Consider the following 22,005-nt stretch of genomic DNA (forward strand, 5'->3'; position numbering starts at 1 on the left):
TATATCTGAACTTCTGTCCTCGCATTTGCTCATTCTGCTGTGTAGACTTTCAGTGGAGTTTTTCATCTCCTGGAAATCTGTTTGCATCTGTTTTATGGATTCCATTTGTTTCCTATGTTGGGATTCCATCATGTTCCTCAGCTCCTCTCTAGATTTATTATTCATGTGTTGTACTAGGAGCACAGTTTCTCCTGTTATCTGAGAAATTATTTCTGATTTCATTTTTTCCAGATCCCCTTTTGTTGCCAGTTGAGTGGGTCCAGGTGGTTGAGTATCAGAGTTCTACATCTCATTTCCCTTTGGGGTTGCTGTAGGTGATCTGGAAGTCTGGTTTTGAGACTTATTTACATGTTTTCTCATTTCGATTGGGGGAGCGAGCGGCGGGGGGGGGGGTGCTGTTGGCGCCCTCGAGGATCACCTCCTCTGAGCTGGGAGAGGTGGGATGGGGCTGGGAGCGGCGGTACGGATGGTGGCCCGGAAGCCCCTTCCTCTGGACCAGGAGCAGTAGGACGGTGGCTCAGAAGCCCCTACCTCTGGGCTGGGAGCGGCGGGACCCCGTACTGTGGTCTGGTGGTCCTGTGTCCTCTGCGTCTTTGTAGTGTGGAACCAGGTGGCTGTACGGGGGGCGGGGGGGGGGGGCGGTGTCCAGTGCATTGCTGCCGGGGCGCGGGCTGATTCGGCGTGTTCCGCGCGACTTGCAATGAGGCCATACTCTTAAGTGAAATAAATAGGACACACATATGTAAATACCCAATGGTTTCTTGAGTGTGAGAAACTGAAAGTGTAAATAAGGACTAAAAGGTATAACAGATAATGTGAAATAGGAAGAAAAAGGCCAAAAGGGAAGGGGAAGTGGGAGGGGTAGGGGAAGGGAAAGAAGGGAATGGAATTAATATGAGAAAAATAAAAAATGGAAACAAAGTCTTTGTAAATAGGGAGGAATGGAGGGGTTGAAGGGAGGGCAGGGGAATGGGTAAAAAATAAGAACCAAGAGAGATTATGTAAAGGTGCAAATTTCCAATGATGAATGTCATTATATTGTATACCTAAAATATACCAATAAAAGTCATTTAAAAAAAAAAGAAAATTTTAAACAAAAGAAAAAGAAAAAAGAGGACAGAAGATGCCAACATCTGCAGATGACACCCATGTGAAGCCATGCCACCCCCTGCATTTCAGGGTACAAATTGCTTCTATACCAATAGCAGTTTCTTTCAACCTAACAGAAGGGCAAATGAACATTTTTTTCATGTGAAGGCAATCTTAAAGCTTACTATGGGGAAAGTTATCCATCCATCAAAGCACACGGATTGTCTACCTCCAGATCCACCCCAGATCATTTGCAAATCATCACACCAAACTCAGCACTTCGATGTAGCTACCTCCCCCACTAAATTACCTGTTCCCCACCACCACCACTATTAGTGACTAAATTGTGTCCCCTGTTAAAAATTCAAAATGTTGACGTTTTAAACCCCGGTACCTGAGAATATGACTGCATTTCAAGATGGGATCATTAATGAAGAAATTAAGTTCAAGTGAGATCATTAGCATGGATCCTAATCCAACGTGACTGATGTTCTCATAAGAAGAGGAGAGTAGGACAGACATCACAGAGGAAGACACTGTGAGGACAGAAAACGAACACACTGATCTGTAAGCCATGAAATGAAACTTCCGAAAAACCCAACCCTGCTGAAGACACCTTGATCCCAGACTTTTGGCCTGCAGAATGGTGAGAAAGTTTCTATTGTTTAAATCACCCAGCCTGTGGTCTTTGTTATGGTAGCCCTAGCAAAGTCATCTGCCATGTGAATGAGATGTTTGGTGATGGCTTGGTTAATTTTATGGATAACCTTGGCTGAGCTCTGGTGCTCAGCTATTTGGCTAACTCCTATTCTAGATTTTGCTACTTTTAGATATGACTGATATTTAAATCAACAGTTTGAGTAAAACAGATTACATTCCAAAAATGTGAGTGAGCTTCAGTCAATCAATTGAAGGCTTCAAGAAAAAAAGACTGAGGACCTTGAAGAGGAAGAATTCTGTTTCCAGACAACCTTCAGACTCAAGACCAGAGCACTAACTTTTGGCAGAACTTTTAACCTTCCAGCCAGCCCCAGCTTGCCAATCCCCACAATCACATGAGCCAATTCTGAAAAGATCTTGCTCCTGCTCTCTCTGTCTCTCTCTCTCTCTCTCTCCACACACACACACACACACACACACACACACACACACACACACACACACAAAAGGTTTCATCAAAACTAAGGTGAATGTTTCAATTTTTAAAAATGTATTACAGTAAAAAGACACATTGCCATTAGTCCCCCTCCAGATACAACCCCTTGCTTCAAACACACTTATTCCATTATTCTTGTCACTTTTTGAAGCCAACTTGGATGCTCCCTTTTGTAAGTTGTACTCTTCTGGCTGCTTCTGTGTCCTGAATCCATTCAAAATATTTACCATTCACGGTTATTTTGACTTTGAGGGAAAAGCCAGAAGTATCATGGTGTCAAATCTGGTAAATAAGGTCAATGAGGATACATGGTAATGTTTTTACCAGCTTCATTCCATTGGATGGCACTTTTGGGCAGCATTCACTGTATTTTTTATCATATTGCACTCATCAAAGAGGACTTCCATAACTGCTTCAGAAAGGGGCAAGAACAACAGGATAAGTGTGTCAAAGTGAGAGTATTCTGAGGTGTATAAATGCCAATATGTCTTTTACTGTAATACTGCTTTAAAAATTTTAAACATTCACTATATATCTACCTATGTATGTAATTAAGTCTATATGTAAAGAATATGAACTGTCAGCCCTTAAGTGATTGTGTTGGAATTTTGCAGTGACTAAGGACTGGTATTTCATATGGTACTGTTGCACTTGTTTTACGTAAAATATATATTGATTTAGTTCTGGATTTGTGGATGGAAGAGCTAATCAAATACTTGCATACAAGCAAATTCTCTGGTGTGCAGTTCTTTCTTATGTTTTAATGATGACATTGAATTCCACAGGAGAATATTGTCAGGTGAGTGCAAGAAAAGCGGAGAGAGATCATCCATCCAAAGCCTTACAACTTACACCCACAGTGTGCTCACAGCCAGTAAATTCCAAGTGAATGAACAATCATGGCTATAATTTTCAACTGTCTTTGTTCTGAGCATCCTGCTCTTGCCTTTCAGTCCTGCCTCATCTTGTTCTACCCTATACATTTGCTGCCTTCCTGTTTTCTTCAGAAATGGCAAGTTTTCTTTCTGCCCCGTTAAGTACATTAACATCTTTTAGTCCAGAAAGTAGGGAGCTACAGATGTGGAGGGTTTATCCGGGAGGAAAAAGGGAATCCAGTGAGTCTGGGAAATGTCAAGAAGTATGGAGTGCCTGGAGGGCAGGGCAGGGAGGAGTAGGGAAAAGAATGTTCTTCACTTTCACCTGTAACCAGGGACAGTGTGTGAGCCAAGCTCGCAGAAGGAAGCTGTGGGACTTGGGGGATAGAGAGCTAAATAAAGCTAACAGAACTGCAGAGATTGCACTGATGAGACTGGCCTTCTTTCTCTTTGCTATCAAAGTCACTGCCAAATGTTTTTCTTCCCTGATACACCTGTGACTCTCTTAACTTTTAAGAGGCTTCCTGGGCAGGTGGGAAAATGTGGAGACAAACAAGGGGCCCTTTGACTTTGATGAAGACTCAAATGCCTGAGGTCAATCCAGTGAAAGGTTGGTCTTTGAGACAGTTATGTAACAACCCACAAGGCAGACACCAGAATAACTTGGAGAGTCTTGCTCCCCATAACACTCTAAGAAGCAGCACTGTCCAAAAAGACTTTCTGCTGTAATGGAAATATTATATATTTGAACTATCCAGTGTGGTAGCCGTATGTAGCTACTGAGCACTTAAACATGATTAGTATGACTCAGCAAGTGACTTTTACATTTTATTTAATCCTAATTAAAATTGTTAGCCACCTATGGGTAGTGGGTGCCATACTGGACAACACAGTCCTGAGGGCTTCATAACATCCCGATCTGTGAGTCTGTCAACATAGTTTGGGGAAGCAGGGCTCCAAATACGTAAATTCAAGATTCTCTTACTACTGAGTGCTCCACATCACAGGTATTGTCATAGTCTGAAGAGCCAAGGAGAGTTGCATTAGAGAGCATTCCCATTACTGAGACACAATACCTGATATCCATAATTGAAAGAAGAAGAACTTTAATTTGGCTCACATTTTAAGGGGATTTCATCCAGGGTTAGCTGGCTCCAAGACAAAAATGTCATGGTGGGAAGGAGCAAAGCTGCTTAGTTCATAGTGGCCAGGAAGCAGAACAGGGGAACAGTGACAGACAGGAAAGGCTGAGGGACCAGATAGACACCAAGGCCACACCTCTGTGACCCACTCCGACACATCAGATGTGTATTCCACCAGTCGCTCAGGCAGATCCCAAAGCCAACCAACTTGACACTCCTAACTGCCACATCCCAACCCTTAGCAAATTGTGACTCAAACATATCTCTTTAAACCATGCGTAATCCCCAAATAAAGACAAGAGCAAATTTATAGTTCCACCTAATATAATTCTATACATAATCCTGTCTACAAATAAAACATAAACTTCCCTTCCCAAACTCTAAACAGTACCAGGATTTTTAAAAAATCCAAGTCCAGTCTCTTCTGAGATTCAAGGAAAACTCTTAGTTGTGAACCACTGTAAAAATAAAAAACATAGATTATATAATCCCAAACTATAATGGCACAGGACAAATATTCCCATTCAAAAAAGGAAAACTCAGGGGATAAAAAAAAAATCAGACCAAAGCAAGACCATAACCCAGCAGGGCAAACATTAATTTTATAGCTTTATATCCAGCATCTGGGCCACACAGTGGTAAAATGTAAGTTCCAGAGGGCTTGGATTTTTGCTGTACCTTTGGCTTCATTCAGTTTCACACATTGTTCTTTAGGGACTCCTTGCCTGGCCTTGCAGGACTTCCTTTGAAATTTAGGTGGAAGTCTTCCTGATCCACAACTCTTGAATTCTGCATGCTAATAAAACCAGCACCACATGGGCAATGCCAAGCTTGGCTGCCAGCTTAAACACTATCTGGGCCACCTTTGGACCATGGCTGCAGCATCCTCTTGAGTGCCTGGATATCTGAGCACAGTAAGATGAATCCCACGAAACCAATTCCATAGGAGGACCTTGATGATCAGGGGGAAAGGAGACTCTCTTCTCAAATAAAAGATTTATACTTTTGCATCCTTAAGCCTGAGATGGGTAAGGGCTTGCTAATTCCTGATGTTAGTTTATATCTAGATGTCTCCACCAAACTTCATGCACTCATAGATGGGGCTTTGGGGGGTTGCTTGGATGAGGGGGGCATGATACGCATAAGTGGATTAGTCTACTGATGAGTTTATAGTTGACTTGCTGTTAGGAGGTGGGATCTGGTCAGAGAAGGTAGGTCATGGGGGTGTGGCCTGGAAGGGCATATCTCCCCACCCCTTAATCTCTATCTGCTTCCCACCACCATGCCATGAGCTCTTTCTCTTCTTCCATGCTGCCCTGCCTTGGAGCAAGGCAACTATGGATGGAAACCTCTACAAACTGTGAACCAAAATAAAGCTTTCCTCCTTAGAGTTGTGGATGTTGAGTATGTGTCTCAGCAGTGAGAGTGTACTAAGACATCTGAGATGCCCTCAAGGCATCTTTCCTCTTGTTCCTGTACAAAGCACTTGGATTCTTTTTCAGAGTGCTAATCTTAAACCACCACACTTCTTTTGGCCCCAGCTTCACACATGGTTCCTTCTAGGCCAAAATATAAGTTTTTCAAATTTTCTTGCTCTACCATTTGCCCCTAATTCTCACTATAAATCTAGCTAAATTAGCCAGCAGTATACATGCTACAACCTGAATGTTTGGCTGTCTTGAAATTTCCTCCATCAACTAGTCCACCTGTGACAGTCAACCTGACTCCATCTTGTGCCTCAATGCCATTTTGTACCTGTGCCTGGATAAAATGCTTGTGCTTGGACAAAGCACCCAAAACCCCCACATCCTGTTTGGCAGTAAACTTGCTGCAGTTGCAGGATGTTTTGTAGCTCACCTAATGTGTGAAACTTCCTTGTGGGCCCCCCCAACCTGGCATGGTTCTGCTTCTGTAAGATTCCGCTTGCTTTCCCCTGAGCCCTCCCCAACTGAAAGCATGGTTTAAAAGAAGTCAGGGGCCAGGGATTTAGCTCAGTGGTTCTGCTGCCTGCCTCACAAGTGAAAGGTCCCAAGTTCGATCCCCAGTACCAAAAAAAAAAAAAGAAAGAAATCAAACTGCTTCCCATTGCCAAGAGAACTTTCTGCACGCTAGCCCCTCCCCCCACCTTGGCTGTGAGCTATAACAAACAGGCTCAAATCTGGCACAGAGTGTGGAGCACCTCTATTGTTCTAACTCACTCATCCATAACACACCACCCTTCATCTCAGTCTCCTGCAAAGTCTCAGGCTTTTGACAATATACAAATTTTTTGCCAGTGTTAACACAAACGGCCTCTAGTCCAACTGCCAATGGAGTCCTTATTCCCAACTGAAACCTCCTAAGCCTGACCTTTACTGACTGCATTCCTATCTTTTGGTCTTTGAGCTCCAACCAGAATCACCAACCAAGTGCTGTTAATAGCATTCAAAGGCCTTCATCTCTAAATCTTTCCAAACTCCTTCCATAAACCAGTTCCAAGGCTTCTAAACTACATGGTCAGATACAGTTACAGCAATAACCCCATTTTTCAGATACCAATTTTCTATTTTAGCTCTAATACAGGATTAGAGCTGAGATACAATAACTGACACCCACAACTTAAAGGAGAAAAGCTTTAATTTGGTTCATGTTTTAAGAGCATTCAATCCATGGATTACTGGGTCCAAGGCAGAAACATTATGGTAGAAGGGTGTGGAGGAGCAAATCTGCTTAGTTCATGGTGAGCAGGAAGCAAAGCAGGGAAATGGTGGGAGGGGGAAGGGATTAGGGGCCAGACATAGACCCTAAGACCATACCTCCATGACCCACTCAGACACACCTAGAGGTTTGCTCCACCTATTCCCCAGGAAAATCTCCATGCCAATCAAGTTGAAACTCCACCATAATCACCACAGGGATGCAGTGAGAATTAAGTACTGGAAGAGCTTTCCCATCCCACAGGATCTGATCTGGTGAGCCATGTATCTGAGTGTGCATTTCAAGAAACAGCTTTGCTAACGAGAAACTAGAGTCATTTATAGCTAAATGGATGAATATTGAGGCCATACTCAAGTGAAATAAGACACATGTGTAAATACCAAATAGTTTCTCTAGTGTGAGAAACTGAGAGTGTAAATAAGGATTAATAACTAATAATTGATACTTTGAAATAGGAAAAGGTCCAAAGGGGTAGGGGTGGTGGGAGGAGATGGGGAAAGGAAAGAATGGAAAGGAAAAATTATGAGAAAAGAAAAAAAAATGGAAATGAAGTCTATGTAAATAGGGAAGGGTGGAGGGCACAGGTAATGGGGAAAAAATAAGAATCAAGATACATCATGTACAGGTACAAGCACCCAAGGATAAATGTAAACATATTGTATACCCAAAATGTACCAATAAAAGAATTTAAGGGGAAAAAAAAGAAACACCTTTGCTTATGTATGTTTGGCAGACATGAATTATTAACTCCTGTCTACTAGTTACTTAGAGCTACAGAAGCAGAACTAATGCTTCCCACTGGGTCTCTTTCTGAAGGTGGGATTTTTTTGTGTATTTATTCAATTTGGGGGAGATTTAGAAGAAAATTCCTCCAGCTGTTAGGGAGCTTAATAAATAGGAAAAAAATTTGTAATCCTTTGGAGAAATTTTATTCAAGTGAGAATAGAAGTGAGCTGCACTTGGAAAGTAAAAATATTGCATATTGGAAATGATGGCAGAAGATTGAGCAAAAAATAATTTGGCCTTTAGTCCCCAGGAAGCATTTGTATACTCAACTCCATTCACTTTTCTTAGGAAGGAAACATGCTTTCCTGCTAAGCTAGAACTTCAGAAATCTCATCCTTTAATGACTGGATACCAGTCTACCTAAAGAGGCCTCACCTACCTCATCTGGACAACTGGGACAAAGAGGAAAAAGATAACCATTATAAAGTGTTTTAACAAGTGCAAGTTAATCTTCAGTATAAATGATAACAAGTTATGTATTTGATTTTCCTGTTTTGGGGGAAATGAAGGGTTAAGTATAATATGAAAGTGGCTTAACAGTGTAGTAAAAACTGAGTCTTTAAAACAGACTAAAGAACTTCACAAGGTAATCTCAAAGTAAGAAAAGTACCATTTGTTTTCACATCTCAATTCTTAAGAGAATAATTATGGATTGAAGGGGAAGTGAGTGGCTGTAGTAGACACTGTGACCAGTTTTCACATAATGATTGCAACTTGAGTCATTTCTGAGGAACAAGCAAACAAATTCTTTCACTTTGACTCTGGAATTACATTTAAGTCCATCTGCTTGAGCCCATTAGAAAATTCCATACACATTATTTGGGAGATGGCCACCCTGAGTCACACTGAGTAATAACAGTTAATAAGTCTGGTTTCCTGTCATTTATTTTTCACTCAATTCTCTGTGCCTATCCTAAATTTTTGTTCATTTCTCAGAGCAATTTGAGTGCACTAGTATCATCCTTAATCTTAAAAGAACATAAAAGGAAATTCCCATGTTAGGGAGAAACTCTGCTAAGAATAGTGTGCTACATAATTGTCTAAACAAGACATATTAGAAAACAGAAGGGGATCATTTTAATAATTATACTGGGGCAACAAATTTAAACTGATGATCCTAACTAAAGAAATAAAAAAGTAAAGGTAGTCAATCTCATTAATTATCAAAGCAAAAACAAATGAGACTGTCATACACCCACCAGACTAGCAAAAACTAAACAGTATAACACCAAGTGTTGTAGACAAGGAGCAGCTGAAATTGATACTATTGGAAGTACAGTTTACAACCACTTTGGAGAACAATTTCACATTAACTAGTAAAGATGAACATGCACATAGCCTATAACTCAGCAACTTAACTCTCACAAGATATGTACTAAATACTCATAGAAACATTATTCATTAGAAACCTGAAACTGTGAACACAGACATACCCCAACATTAAAGTGCATACATTTAAATAATAGCTACACTCATAGATGGGGGGAGGTGGGGTGTGAAGCTATGGCATGCATGCTGCAGCAGGCACACAGAGATCTCTCTGTTGGCTCACAAACCAAGTTGCCCCAGCAGCTGAGCAACAGAGAACAGTTCTTTTTTTCTAAACTAAAACCTCAGTGTTCAGATTTATTTGTAGTGTTGGTACTTTGTGATAAATAAGTGGGTTTTGTGATGCAGTTCGGGCACTTGATCTCTAAAATGTTTACCATCACTGATATAGATAAACTATGCCAACGTTTCATTTATTGAGAGAAGCAAATCAAAATCCACACAGCTATTTATATGAATCCAAAATGGCTGGGCCAAAATAAGTATGCAGACTTGGGGGGTGAAACTATAAATAAACGCATGGCTATTAGTGCTAGTCAGCTTTTCCTTTACTCAGGTAATTATTATTACTATTATTATTATTACTCAGGTAATAAATACCTGAGACAATCAAGTTAGAAAAGGTTTATTTTGACTCAGAGTTTGGGAGGTTTTAGTCCTGATTTTGTAACCCCATTACTTTTGGGCCTGTGGCATGGCAGTGTATCATAGCAGGAGCATGTGCCAGAGCAAAACTGCTCATTTCATGGCCAGGAAGCAAAAGAGCAAGAAGAAGGAACCAGGGTCCCACAGTCTCCTTCAACAGTGTGCCCCAGTGACCTAAAGACCTCCCACTGGTCTCCACTTCTTAAAGTTTCCACTACTTCCCAACAGCACTTCACTGAAGACCAAGTCTTTAACATATGGACCTTTGGGGACACCTCGGATCCAAACTGTAGTGGTATTGTTAAATGTTAAGATGGTGGCTGGCTCTTTGGGGATAAAAGAGCATGCTAAAGAGAAGCTTGAAAGATTTTGAAATTATTTTACTTCTTAACCTGGATGATGACGACACAGATTTATTATCCTCAAACTAGAGAAACACTGTGTAAACAAAATGATACTGTGCCAGGATGGATAGTCCTGTGGGCTTCTTTCCAGGTCCTTGGTATTCTCAACAAAGAATTGGACAAGACATACAGCAAAGGTAGTGGAAGCGTACATTTATAGAAGGCAGAAAAAAGTGCTGTTCACCCTGTGGAGTGACAGTGGGCCAGGAAGAAGGCTCACAGAGGCTCCAGGGATAAGGGAAAAGGGGTCTTTATATCCACAATTACCAGGTTATCTTTTTTCTAAGTAGATAAGGCACTGGACAGTCATCCTATTGAACAGTCACTTGGCATCATACCATGTATAGACTCCTATTAACAAACTTCTTTGGCTTCCTGTTACATGTAAATGAAAGATCAGAAATAGTGACATTTGATTGAGTGTGCCCACGTGCAAATTAAGGACTGAAAGAAACATCTTCTGATTGGTTCCATGAACAGTACCAGATTCAAATCCAGGACTGAAAATAGTAAATTTCTGATTCATCCAAACTAGCACTTTTCTGATTGGTTCTGTATACAGTGATGATGGTATCAGTGTATTGGAAGTGCTGTCCTCCCCCGGGAGTGTCTGTCTCCCTCTTGCCTTGTTTTACCGTAAGGAGTGTGATAGTACTGTCCTTTCTGGCTCTTTGTGGTTGGGCATGGCCAGGTCACCAGTTCTGGCCAGTGACTTGTGAGCATAATGTGTGTCTTTCCCAGGTCAAACATCAGTTTCTATCACGGGGCCCTTCAGAGCTGCTGTTCCCTCTGGTGTGGTGATGTCCACTGACCCAGATAGCAACTGTTCCATCTGCCTGGAGCAAGGGCATCAGGGACTGTGGTCCTCAGCCAATCTGTAACAGGTACAGTAAGCAAGAAAGAAGCCTGCAATTGTTTTAAGCCGCTGCAGTTTACTATGACAGAACACCTGCCATAGCTGTTGAAGGAACTGAGCTGTATGTTGAAAGCATTCATATGAAGCAAAAACTTAATGGGAAGCAGCCAAGCAGTATACATGTCTTGGTTAACATTGAAACATAAAGATTAAAAAGATGAATCCTTTACACATGGAAGGGGAAGAGAAACTTTTTCATTTCAACATTATATTTTTAAAGTTAATTTTATTAGTACATTTTAGATATACATAATAATACATTCATCACAGGGAATTTGTACCTGTACATGATATATCTGGATTCTTCTTTTTTTCCTATTTCTCTCCACTCCCTTCAACCCCTCTTCCCCTCCTTTTACAAAAGCTTTATTTCCATTTTTTCCTTCTCTTCTCTTTTTTCTCCCTTCCTTCCTTTCCCCCTCCTTCCCCAGTTCCCCTTCACATGTGAACATTTTCTTCCTATTTTATAATATCTATTATAAATTTTGGTCCTTGCTTACCTTTTGGGTTTCTCACACCAGAGAAACAATGCAATATTTAAACAAGTGTGTCCAATTTATTTCACTTAATATGGCCTCAAGGTGCATCCATTTACCAAGAAGTGTCTCAAGTTTATCCTTCTTTATTGCAGAGTAGTACTCCATTGTGTAATAAAACCACATCTTCTTTATCCATTCACTGGTTGATGGGCATTTGAGTTGTTTCTAAGACATAGCTATTACAAACAGTGCTGCTACGAATATGAATGTGCATATATCGTTGTGGTAGATTGCTTTTAATTTTTTTGGAAGATACCAAGAAGAGGAATAGCTGGGTCAAATGGAACCTCTAGTTTTAGTTCCTTGAGGAATCTCCACAATGGTTGTACCAGTCTACCCTCCCACCAACAGTGGAGAAGGGTTCCTTTTTCCCCACAGCCCTGCCAGCATTCATTATTGGTTGATTTCTTGATAACAGTCTTTCTTTCTAGAGTGACATGGAGTCTAAGTGTTGTTTTAATTTGCATCTCTCAAATGACCAGTGATGTTGACCACTTTTTCATATATTTGCCATTTCTACCCCTTAATCTGAGAAGTGTCTATTCACTTCAGATGTCCATTTTTGGATTTGGGGTGTCTGACTTTTCTGAGTTCTTTTAAAATTCTAGATATTAGTCCTTTGTCGGAGGAACAGCTGGCAAAAATTTTTTCCTACTCTGTGGGTTGTCTCTTCACTCTGCTGGTGGTTTCTTTTTGCTGTGCAAAATCTTCTTAATAAAATGAGATCCCAGTTGTTGATTCTTTGTGATATTTCCTGTGTGATTGGGGTTTTGTTCATAAAGTCATTTCCTACACCTATGTCTTCAAGAGTTCTACCTATTTTATTTTCTAGCAGATTTAGTGTTTCTGTTTTAATATTTAGATATTTGATCCAATTTTATTTTAGTTTAGTGCTTGGTGAGAGATACGGGTCTAGTTTTAATCTTCAGCATGTGGAAAGTCAGTTTTTTCAGCAATATTTACCAAAGAGGCTGTCTTTCCTCCAGTGAAGGTGTTTGGTCCCTTTGTCAAAGATAAGGTGGCTGAGTGCATTTGAGGTTGTCTCTGCATCTTCTAGTCTGTTGCATTGATCCTTGTGTCTTGTTTTTTGCCAGTATCATTCAGTATTCACAGTAGCTCTGTACTACAATTTCAAGTCTGGGATTGTGATGCTTCCTACCTTGCCTTTGTTGCCCGGAATTGCTTTTTTTTTTTTTGGTATTGGGGATCAAACTCAGGTCCTTGCACTTAAGCAGCATGCAGCGAAACCACTGAGCTAAATCCCTGGCCCCCCCAGAATTGCTTTGGCTAGTCTAGATCTCTTCTGGTTCCAAATGAATTTTAGGATTGTTTTCTCTAACTCTGTGAGGTATGTCATTGGCATTTTGATTGGAATTGCATTAAATCTGTATAATAATTTTGGAAGTATGCCCATTTTCACTATATTGCTTCTTCCTAAGAACAAGGAATATAGTTCCATTTTCTGATATCCTTTTTGATCTCCTTTTTCAGATTACTGTAATTTTCAGTGTAAAGATCTTGTGCCGGGTGTGGTGGCGCATGCCTGTAATCCCAACACTCAGGAGGCTGAGGCAGGAGAATTGCTGAGAGTTCAAGGCCAGCCTGGGCTGTATAGTGAGTTCAAGGTCAGCCTGAACTACACGGTGAGACCCTGTCTCAAAAACAAACAAAACAAAAAAAACAATATAATGGTCTTTTACTTCCTTTGTTACATTGATTCCTAAGTATTTCATTTTTTTTGGATGCTATTGTGAAAGGTGTGGTTTTCCTAATTTCTCTCTCATCGAATTTGTTATTTGTGTACAGGAATATTATTGATTTTTGAGTGTTGAGTTTATATCCAGCTATGCTACTGAATTTGGTTATTAAATTTAGAAGTCTTCATGAAGAACGAGAAACTACAGATATTTATAGCTAAATGGATGCATATTGAGGCCATCCTCTTAAGTGAAATAAATAGGACAAACATGTGTAAATACCGAATAGTTTCTCTAGTGTGAGAAACTGAAAGTGTAAATAAGGATACACACGGATGAAATGACCTAATAACATATTTCTTGGATTGTGTTTCCATTGCATGTCATATGACTGTATCGAAATTTAAATTAGGGGGAAGTTTGGCTTACGTGGAGTCTGCTAACTAACTGGAGTTTTTTTCCAGATCATTATTTGTTCAATGTTAGTTCTGGGGACCTTTCTGAAACAAATCACATCCTCTGGTATCTTGTTGGTGATTGAGATGCTTTTTTAAGTTATATGGAAAAATGTTTAAGTGCTTTTCAGTTTTGTTTTGGTTGAGTTCTACTGTATTTGAATATTATTGTAGTTTTTTCCCCCTTGCTTTGTTCTTCTTAGAGTGGTTTTAATTTTTTGTATGTGTGTGTGTTTGATAATGAAGTTATTTAATAAAAAAATTAAAAGTCTTTTGGTAGAGTTTTGGAGGGTCTTCTATGTAGAGTATCATGTCATCTGCAAATAGTGATAATTTAACCTCTTCCTTTCCTATCCTATTCCTTTTATTTTTTTCTTTCTTGTCTAATTGCTCTGGCTAATGTTTACAGAACTATATTGAATGAGAGAGGTGATAATGGACATCCTTGTCTTGTTCCTAAGTTTAGAATGAAAGATTTTGGTTTTGACCACTTAGTATGATGTTGACTGTTGGTTTGTCATAGATGGATTTTATCAGATTGAGATAAAGACTATGTATTCCAGCTTTCTGTCTTTTTAAAAAATTATGAACAGGTGTTGGAGTTTGTCAAATGCTTTTTCTGCATCTATTGAGATGATCATGTGGTTTTGTCCTTGGCTGTATTAATATGGTGTATTACACGTATTGATTTGCCTATGTTGAACCATCCCTGCATCCCTGGGATGAATACTACTTGGTCATGGTGTATAATCTTGATGATTTGCTGCATTCTGTTTGGCAATGTCTTACTGAAGACTTCTGCATCTATGTTCATGAGGGAGATTGGCCTGTAGTTCTCTTTTTTTGTTGGATCCTTCTCTGGTTTTGGTATCAGGGTAATTCTTGCTTCCAGGAATGAGTATGGGGGTATTGCTTCCCTTTCAATTTTACTGAAGAGTTTAAGGAGTAGTGGCATTAGATTTTCTCTGAATCTCTTGTAGAATTCAGCAGTTAATCCATCAGAGCCTGGGCTTGTTTTATTGGTAGGTTTTTAATTATATCTTCAATTTCATTGACTGATATTGGGTTATTTAAATTTTTTATATTTTCTTGATTCAACTTTGGTAATTCTTATGTATCTAGGAATTTGTCCACTTCTTCTGTATTTTCTATCTTATTAGAATACAGGGTCTCGAAGTAGGTATTCTGTAGGATCTGCTGTGATTTCACCTTTTTCATTCCTAATTGCATGGATTTAAGTCTTTTCTCTTTTTTTGATAAGGTTGACTAAAGATTTGTCAATTTTATTTAATATTTCAAAAAAACAACTCTTTGATTCATTCTTTGTATTGTTTTCTTAGTTTCAATTGCATTAGTTTCTGCTCTGCTCTTTACAATTTCCTCATTTGCGTGAGCTTTTGGATTGACTTGCTCTTCTTTTTCTAAAAGCTTGAGGTTCAATATTAGATTGTTTATTTGAGCTTGCTCTGTTTTTCTGATATGGGAATTTACTGTTGTAATTTCACTTGTAGGACTGCTTTCATTGTGTCCCAAGGTCTGGTATGGTATATTGGCATTATTACTTAATTGTGGAAACTGTCTGATTTCCTCTTTAATTTCATCTGTGATCCACTAGTTGTTCAGGAGGGTGTTATTTAATTTCCATGTGTTTATGAGGTTCTTGTGGTTTCTTTTGCCATTGATTTCTAATTTCATTGTACTATGGTCTGATAATATGCATGGGATAATTTCAATTCCTTTGCATTTACTTAAGCATGTTCCATGAGCTGGCATGTGGTTTACTTTGGAGAATGTCCCATCTGCAGCTGAGAAGACTGTGTGTTCTGATGTTGTGAGGTGGAACACTGTAGACATATACTAAGTCCATTTGTTCAAAAGTTTGGTTTAGTTCTAATATTTCATTGTTGATTTTTTTCTAGTTGATCTATTTGTGACTGTGGGGTATTGACATGCCCCATTACAACTGTATTAGTGCTTATTTGAGTTTTCATGTTTGTTAATATTTGTTTTATATATTTGGGTGCATTGGTATTTGGTGGATATATATTTATGATTGTTATCTCTTCTTCTTGGATTCCCTTAAGAAAGATGTAATGACTCTCTATGTCTCTCTTGATCAATCTTGGCTTGAAACCCACTTTGTCTACAAATAGAATAGCTACCTCTTTTTTTCCAGATTCCTGTCACATGGAGTATTGTTTTTCATCCTTTGACTTTCAATCTATGAATTTCTTTTTTAGTTAAATGTGTTTTTTGTATGCAGCATATTGTTGACTCTTGTTTTGTGATCCATCTGCCAATCTATTTTTTTGATTGGTGAATTGAGACCATTTACATTGATGGTTATAACTGATATGTATTGACTTATCCTTGTTATGTTATTTTCCTGTTCTTAGTTTTCTTTCTTTCCCCTTTGTTTAATTACTTGCCTTGCCTGGTGGATTCATTCTATTGTGGTTCATGGAATTGTAATCTTTGTCGTCTCTTTCTAGAATGTTATTCAGAATATTTTGGAGTGCTGGTTTGGTGGTCATGAATTTTTTCAGGTATTCTTTGTCATGGAAGTATTTTATTTCTCCATCAATTTTGAAAGATAATTTTGTGAGGTACATCAATCTGAGTTGGGGTTGTTTTCTTTTAGGGCTTGAAATACTTCACTCCAAGCTTTCCTTGACTTAAGGGTTTGTGTTGAGAAGTCTGCTGCAATTCTGATGGGCTTTCCTTCATAGGTTATTTGTTTCTTTTCTGTACCAGCTTTTAATATTCTGTTCTTGTGTTGCATTTTTGGAATCTTGACTATTATACTCCTTGGTGTAGTTTTTTGTTTGTTTGTTTGTTGCTTGCTTGCTTTTTGATCATGGCTAATATGCTTCATTTATTTGTATATCAAATTTTCTTAGGAAGTTCTCTGCCATTACTTTTGTGATCAGGTTTTTTAATGTCATTTTCGCTATTTCCTGCTTTTTCATTGACTCTGATCAATCTTACTCTTCTTTGCATCATCTAGCAGCTGTTGGATTGATTTTTTTGTGGTCCCTTGCTATTTTTAAGAAATCTTTCTTGATTGTTAACTGCAATCCTGTCTTCTATATCTGATATTCTGTCCTCACATCGATTCATTCTGCTGCATAAAATTTCAATAGAATTTTTAATGCCCTGGATAACTGTTTGAATCTGTTTCATGGATTCCATTTCTTTTCTATGTTGGGTATTCATGATTTCCACCATTTTCCTAATTTCCTCTATTTTAAAAAATCTGTATCTACTCTAGATTCACTAAGCATATCCTTTATTATGGTCCTCATCTCTGTAGTTATCTGAGAAATTATTTCTGATTTTTTTTTCCTAGAGCCTCATTTACCTGCTTTGTTACTTCCACTGTCCAGTTCAGAGAGTCTAGGTTGGTGGCTTTCAAACTGTTCCACATCATTACCCCCACAGTTTGCCTTTGGCAAGCTGGAAGTCTGGGGTTGCACCTTGCTTCTGTGTCTTCTCATTTTCTTTCTTTTTTTTTTTTTTTAAGATTAATTCCTGGGAGGTTCGGGCTGGTTGTGCCATTGCGAGGTTGCGAGGTTGCGGCTGCGGTCACAGCAGCGGGCCCAGGGGTGGAGCGTGGCAGCGGAAGCTGGCGAGCAATACTGGGTGCCCAGAAGTTGGAAGCCATCAGTGAGAGCAGTGTTTATGGCTAGATTGTTAATTGGATTGAAGGGAAAGCCTCTGGGAGTATGAATTACATCCTGACTTTGTAAATTAGAGAAGCCAGTGGCACTGCCAGTGCTCTTCAACAGTGTCTGGATCCAGTGCGAATTGAATCATTGTTCTGACAAGGTGTAATTGAAAAGTGGAGCTCTCTTCAGAGATGTCAAAAACAAACAAATCCAAGTCTGGATCTCACTCTTCTCGCTCAAGATCTGCATCAAGATCTCGTTCTCGTTCATTTTCCAAGTCTCAATCCCGAAGCCGATCTATCTCTCGATCCAGGAAGCGCAGGCTGAGTTCTAGGTCTCGTTCCAGATCGTACTCTCCAGCTCATAACAGAGAAAGGAATCACCCTAGAGTGTATCAGAATCGAGATTTCAGAGGTCACAGCAGAGGTTATAGGAGACCCTATTATTTCCGAGGACGCAACAGAGGTTTCTATCCATGGGGCCAGTATAACCGTGGAGGCTATGGAAACTACCGCTCCAATTGGCAGAACTATCGACAAGCATACAGTCCTCATCGGGGCCGTTCTCGATCCCGGTCTCCGAAGAGAAGGTCTCCTTCACCAAGGTCCAGGAGCCATTCTAGAAACTCAGATAAGTCATCTTCTGACAGGTCAAGGTGCTCCTCATCCTCTCATTCTTCCTCCAACCACAGCAGAGTTGAATCTTCTAAGCACAAATCTGCAAAGGAGAAAATCCAAGGGTATCTTCCAAGGATAGCCGGCCATCTCAAGCTGCTGGGGATAACCAGGGAGATGAGGCCAAGGAGCAAACATTCTCTGGAGGCACCTCTCAAGATACAAAAGCATCTGAGAGCTCGAAGCCATGGCCAGATGCCACCTACAGCACTGGTTCCACATCACGGGCCTCAGCAGCTTCTGACCTCAGTCCCCGGGAGCGAAGCCCAGCTCTTAGAGAGCCCTCTTCAATCTGTGGTGGTGAGGCAGAGGTCACCCCGTCCTAGCCCTGTGCCAAAGCCTAGTCCTCCACTTTCCAATACATCCCAGATCGGCTCCTCTGGGCCAAGTGGTGGTGGGTACCAGTCTGGGACCCACCAAAGTCAGTTTGACCATGGCTCTGGGTCTTTGAGTCCATCCAAAAAAAGCCCTGTGGGTAAGAGTCCACCAGCCACTGGCTCCACTTACGGCTCATCTCAGAAGGAGGAGAGTGCTGGTTCAGGAGGAACAGCCTATACAAAGAGGTATCCAGAAGAACAGAAGACAGAGAATGGTAAAGATAAGGAGCAGAAACAGACAAATTCCGATAAAGAGAAAGTGAAGGAGAAAGGGAGCTTCTCTGACGCAGATGCAAAATTGAAATCGGATTCGTTTGCTTCTAAGACTGATACTGAGAAGTCTTTTAGGGGCAATCAGTCACCCAAAAGGTATAAGCTCCGTGATGACTTTGAGAAGAAGATGGCAGACTTCCACAAGGAGGAGATGGATGATCAAGATAAGGACAAAACTAAGGGAAGGAAGGAGTCTGAGTTTGATGATGAACCGAAATTTATGTCTAAAGTCATAGCTGGTGCAAGTAAAAATCAGGAGGAAGAAAAATCAGGCAAGTGGGAGGGCCTGGTGTATTCAGGGAAGGAAAAGCAGAGGAAAGCAGAGGAGCTGGAGGAGGAGCCTTTCACAGAGAGATCCAAAAAAGAAGAGCGAGGAGGGGCCAAGAGGAGCAAAAGTGGGCACCGAGGGTTTGTGCCTGAGAAGAATTTCCGAGTGACTGCTTACAAAGCAGTCCAAGAGAAAAGCTCATCGCCTACCCCCAGGAAGACCCCTCAGAGCCGTGAAAAGCTGGGAGCCAAAGGAGACTTTTCCTCAGGAAAGTCTTCATTTTCTATTACTCGAGAAGCCCAGATCAACGTACAGATGGACTCGTTCGATGAGGACCTCGCATGACCCAGGGGCTTATTGGCTCAGGAACGTAAGCTTTGTCTGGATCTGGTTCATAGCAACAAAAAGGAACAGGAGTTTCGTTCCATTTTCCAGCACATACAGTCAGCTCAGTCTCAGCGTAGCCCTTCAGAATTGTTTGCTCAGCATATAGTGACCATTGTTCACCATGTTAAAGAGCATCACTTTGGGTCCTCTGGAATGACATTGCACGAACGTTTTACTAAATACCTAAAGAGAGGAGCTGAACAGGAGGCAGCTAAAAACAAGAAAAGCCCAGAGATACACAGGAGGATAGACATTTCCCCCAGTACATTCAGAAAACATGGTTTGACTCATGATGAAATGAAAAGTCCTTGGGAACCTGGCTATAAGGCTGAGGGAAAATACAAAGATGATCCTGTTGATCTCCGCCTTGATATTGAACGTCGTAAAAAACATAAGGAGAGAGATCTTAAACGAAGTAAGAGAATCAGTGGATTCCCGAGACTCAAGCCTTTCAAGGGAAAGATCAACTGAGAAAACAGAGAAAACACATAAAGGATCAAAGAAGAAGAAGCATCGGTGAGCACGAGGTCGGTCCTGGTCCTCCTCCTCCTCCTCCTCCCAGTCATCTCACTCCTACAAGTGGAAGAGTATCCTGAGGAGACAGAAGGGAGAGGAGAGAGCACCACAGGCATTGACAAATCACGGCTGGGGACCAAAGACTTTGTGGGTCCAAGTGAAAGAGGAGGCAGAGCTCGGGGAACCTTTCAATTTCAAGCCTGAGGGAGAGGCTGGGGCAGAGGCAACTACCCTGGTAACAATAACAACAGTAGCAATGATTTTCAAAAGAGAAGCCGGGAAGAGGAATGGGATCCAGAGTGTACGCCCAAAAGCAAGAAGTATTACTTGCATGATGATCGAGAAGGTGAAGGCAGTGATAAGTGGGTGAGCAGGGGTGGGGGCCGAGGAGCCTTCCCCCGAGGCTGGGGCCCATTCATGTTCCGGAAATCCAGTACCAGCCCCAAATGGGCCCATGACAAGTTCAGTGGAGAGGAAGGGGAGATTGAAGATGATGAGAATGGAACAGAGAACTGAGAAGAGAAGGACAATTTCCAGCCCACAACTGAGTAGGGGCCACTCTTGAGAGAGCCCTTGCCCAGGGGAGAGAGGCACTGGGAAGATAGCTGGTGAGGAGCTGAACAGAGGAGGCTCAAGAAGATTCTGAAAATCCCACCCCACCCCGTCAGCCATGTAGAATCCTACTACAGCGGAAGACATCCCTGGTGCTGTGTCCCACTGGACAGAGGAAGCCACCACAGAGCCTGGGGTCAGGCCCAGCTCTCAGCAGAACATGACATGTTGGGTTCTAGCTGTGTTTCTCATTTGTTGTTGGTGTACGGGGTGTGGGCTAGGGGAGGGGAGGGAGAGCAATGCTTGATTTTGGTTTGTTTGCTGTTAGAAATGAACAGTTTTTTTAAAATTTTCATTTCATTTGGAGCTAAGAGGACTAATTTGATGATTTTCACTCTCTTCTCCCTTGACCTGATTTTATTTATTTTTTCTTTTTTTTTTAGGCATATGTAGTAATATTAGCAGAAAGATTTAATTTGGGCAACTTTGATTCTTAAAAGAGAAAGCAAAGCATGTGAAGCATGTTCACCTCAGTTTGGGACCAAATTGCTTAGATCTTTGTAAAATCTGGTTTTGTATGTCAAGGAGGAGTTTAAGGCCTTTCTGACCACCTTGTGTTCCCCTTTTCTGTGCGGCCATGTGTTACATGGAGTTGCTCCTAACCACTTCCTATGCACCCTGTTCCTGTATTTTCTGATTTCTTCTGGGCTGGGCTTCCCATTCTCCACGAGCAGCTCCAGTGTCCCAAACTTTCTAGTCCTGATGATCCTCAGCAACAGGGGTGGAAACTGGAGGGCAGTTTCTGGTCGGTTTTCTAAGATACTTCTGAATTCTATTATCTTTACAAATATAAAATGAGAAAATAATTTTTTCAATATTTTTTATTAATCTTTTTATAAAATGAAAGAAATACCTATGATCGATTAAGGAAGATGGTTATGGCTGGGTGGTTCTTGGGGTTGTGTTTTTTTTGTTGTTGTTATTTTTTTCTTTTCTCTTTTTAATCTTAAGCTTTAAGTTGAAACATTCTCAGACGTTTGGGGGGAAACATCCTCTTGCAATGGGTCCTTGTGCTTGCCTTCTGAGGAGGCCGTCCTGAGCAGATGAATCATGTGGCATTTGTACATGTTATATGTGAACTGTACCCTCCTCTTCCCCCCAACCTTTGCTGATTGGGTTGTTGTGGTTTCCCTTTGCTTTGCTACATTTCTATAGTTCAGTTGATTTTACTTGAATGGTTCATGTTTAGGGGAAAAAGAAAAACACTCTTAAATTTGTTTCAACTCCTCCTGCAAATAAAAACAATAAATGAAAAAAAAAGATTAATTCCTGAGTTGATGCTTGTAAATTGCTTATGGTAGGTAGCTTTATTGCTAGCATTGAGAACCTTTAGGAAATGACTACTTCTCTGAGATGTCTCTAGCTGTAGCTGGTTTTGGGTTTTGAGCCTGCTGCAAGAGCCTACCTCTTTACTGGGGATGAGAAGTTGCTGCCTATTTGGCCTACCCCCTGGTTCTTTGGCACTGGCCTATAGTGTTGTTTGTGATCCTAAGGTAAACT

At 40.7% G+C, this 22,005-nt stretch overlaps 1 pseudogene; it reads left to right on the forward strand.

The window, feature by feature from the left end:
- The first annotated feature begins 17,433 nt into the window (after positions 1 to 17,433).
- Positions 17,434 to 21,765, forward strand: LOC101725841 (thyroid hormone receptor-associated protein 3 pseudogene; annotated as a pseudogene).
- Positions 21,766 to 22,005: the final 240 nt, after the last annotated feature.

The sequence above is a fragment of the Heterocephalus glaber genome, unplaced genomic scaffold (assembly GCF_053883595.1).
Source record: "Heterocephalus glaber isolate CG9 unplaced genomic scaffold, H.glaber_assembly_v1.0 deba00000546, whole genome shotgun sequence".
Classification (NCBI taxonomy): Eukaryota; Metazoa; Chordata; class Mammalia; order Rodentia; family Bathyergidae; genus Heterocephalus; species Heterocephalus glaber.